At 35.0% G+C, this 2,712-nt stretch overlaps 1 long non-coding RNA gene across 1 annotated transcript; it reads left to right on the top strand.

Annotated features, from left to right (window-relative positions):
• Positions 1-370: 370 nt before the first annotated feature.
• LOC131238637 (uncharacterized) lies at positions 371-2,244 on the top strand. Its single transcript, XR_009167997.1, has 3 exons — positions 371-512; positions 1,636-1,674; positions 2,202-2,244. It is a non-coding gene; the product is annotated as an uncharacterized LOC131238637 (long non-coding RNA).
• The last annotated feature ends 468 nt before the right edge of the window (positions 2,245-2,712 follow it).

The following is a 2,712-nucleotide window of genomic DNA, read 5'->3' on the forward strand; positions in this document are numbered from 1 at the left end:
GCCTATAATGCAGCCCCTCTACTTGTAGTACACATGTTAAGTTGGCACCATGTGGTAAACATCTGGGCTTATGCATCATGTGGACTTCATCACGTAGATTTTTTTGGACCCTGGCCTAAAAATGAGGCCATCCACTCATTAGGTGAGCTACAATGTGCGAAACAAATGGATGGTTTCCATGTACTTGTCTCATACTATATGCCCTGCTCATGAGTTTTTACTGTATTAACTTTTGTGCCAAGGAATCTATATGGCGGGTATTGGATCTCTCACATGTATGCCAGATTGGCATGTGTTCGTGTAGAGATAGACAAATGCCAGGTATGATGTGTATTTACTATTCTTGCTTATGAGGCTTTAACTCTTTGATACAAATATTTACCTGTGCTTACTTATTATTTCTACAGATTTTGGACTCCATAATTTCACATGGATGCTTCTTAAGGGAATGCAGTGTTGAACATTCCATAGTTGGGACACACTCAACATTGAAGTATGGGTCTCAACTGAAAGTAATTCATGTCTCATCCATGACGTAGTTCCTTGACAGAGATGTGTGAATGGTATCATGGTATGAACTCTTGATGTTTTTCTTTCTTAGACATCTATTTGGTGACCCCCATGAAAGGATGATGACATCCACCTATTAAAATGCAGTGAACCATGGGCTCCACTGGAAAAAAACTTAAAACTCAAATAGAGCTATTCAATCTTTTGTGCTGAGCTATATTTAGATCAGATTTTTTTTTCTCTCTCTTTTTAGTTGAATGTGTGATGGTAAAATAGTGTGGTTTTCACACCCAATGCATCATGGCCCATTACTTTTGTTCTATTTCTGAGTTGTTTTAGCATATATAGCTAGATCAGGTCCTTTTCAATGACCCAAAATGTTTGCATCATTTCCTTTGAATATAGGCAGTCTGCTTAGCCACTGAATATATAAGGGCTTTGAATAATCCAGAGGTTAGAATATTCCAATAGAAGAGTTTTTGTTTTTATTTTTGCTACCCACATTCAAAATTAGACCATCACATAAACAATTTTGATCATTGAAAGGTGTCCCAGATCCGAAGGATAAAAAGCTCCAACTTATCATACGTGTGTTCTTGAAGAATTAGTATTTAACCTTGGCGGTACACCAAACAAATATATTCCTTTATTGGAGGAATTGTTATAAAATTCCCTTTAAGATGGCATTTTATTATTTGAACACTCTTCTGATTTTGCTGAAGCAAGGACAGTTTCTTATCATATTGTACCCAATGGATTTTGATGTATGGTTGCATGTATCTTCTTTCATATCCTGCATATGGTGTCATTTGCTGTAATATTGTTGGTTTAGAGAAACTAAGCATTGGGATGGTTCCTCCATGTGGGTGCTTTGCACGTGACCTTTTCCATGTGTCGATGTTTACTTGCCTTGAAATTGCCCCTCCATGACCTTTTTTTATGAATTCCTAAGTGAGAATTTGGGGTAGAAATATTGCTTCTTTTGCCAAAGACTTGGTTACAAATCCTTTCTTAAAATGCTAGGCAGTTCATATGAACTTGGAATCTTTGTTTTTATGATAGAATTTTTATTTTCTTTTTAGTTGAAGTCATTAGCCTGATCTTTTTAATTGGTTTGATTATCAGAATCCCTTCAAATGGAGTTCAAAATAGCAATATATTAAGGTATGTCCCTTTCTTAGTTTTTGTCATGTCATAGTTTAAGTACATGAACAGTAAATTGTAATTAATTCCTGCCTGTTGAGTTTTCTCTTTGATAGAGTAAAGAAGAAGAGTGTGGATTTCATTTTTTGTTCTTCTTTATACTTGGAAGTTATGTTTAATATTGCTTAAGTCATTAGGGTATAACTCATGTATGGAGGATTTCATGTTTCCATGCTCGCTAACCAAAAACAGAGTTCTCAACCTATGGCTGGTCATGATGCGAGCTTTTATGTTATTTGGATGGCCAAGAACCATCAATTCCACAAAATAATTGTTAACATTTTTTATAGTTGTTGTTGTTCTTGTTGTTATTAGGGCATGTTGATGAATAGTTTTGATTGTTTTTTCATTTTTGATGTTTAAATTCTTCATCACATACCATTAATATCATAATGTTAAGTCGGGAAAATGACTAGAAATTCTTTTTTTTTTCTTTGCTAAAATTTTGTCTAACATGTTTTTAATTGTTTTGTTTCAAATGGTTACAGGGGAAAGGAAGTGCATTTTGTGCTGCTGGTGGTGATGTTCTAACTATGGCCCATTTTGTCATTTATTAGTTTGCACCAATTCAAGAGACTGTACATCAGGCATTCAATATATAAGACTGGAGTGAGACTGATTAGGCATTTAAATGTGTTGCAGGATGTTGTTTGAATTGCTTGTCCTAATAGGTGCACAAGTTGGGATGGATTGAACTGCTATCTTGAGAAAACGCCATGATTTTAGGTAGTTATTATTATAATGGAAAGTTAAAAAATTAAGAGAGAGAGAGAGAGCGAATTCATGAAAAGAAATCTTCTTTATCATTAGGGCTGCTTTCACTGGGTTTGAAGCAGAAATCATCGCTAACTTCACAAAAAGACAAATAATATCAGTGGCCACAGATTGCAACCTGGATTTAAACAAGGTTCGAGGTGCCATCAACAATACTAATAGAATCCTCCAGGTCAGATTGTTGATTGGACCTGATTTTATTTAAATGATCTTGATAATCCATTT

The sequence above is a fragment of the Magnolia sinica genome, chromosome 3 (assembly GCF_029962835.1).
Source record: "Magnolia sinica isolate HGM2019 chromosome 3, MsV1, whole genome shotgun sequence".
Classification (NCBI taxonomy): Eukaryota; Viridiplantae; Streptophyta; class Magnoliopsida; order Magnoliales; family Magnoliaceae; genus Magnolia; species Magnolia sinica.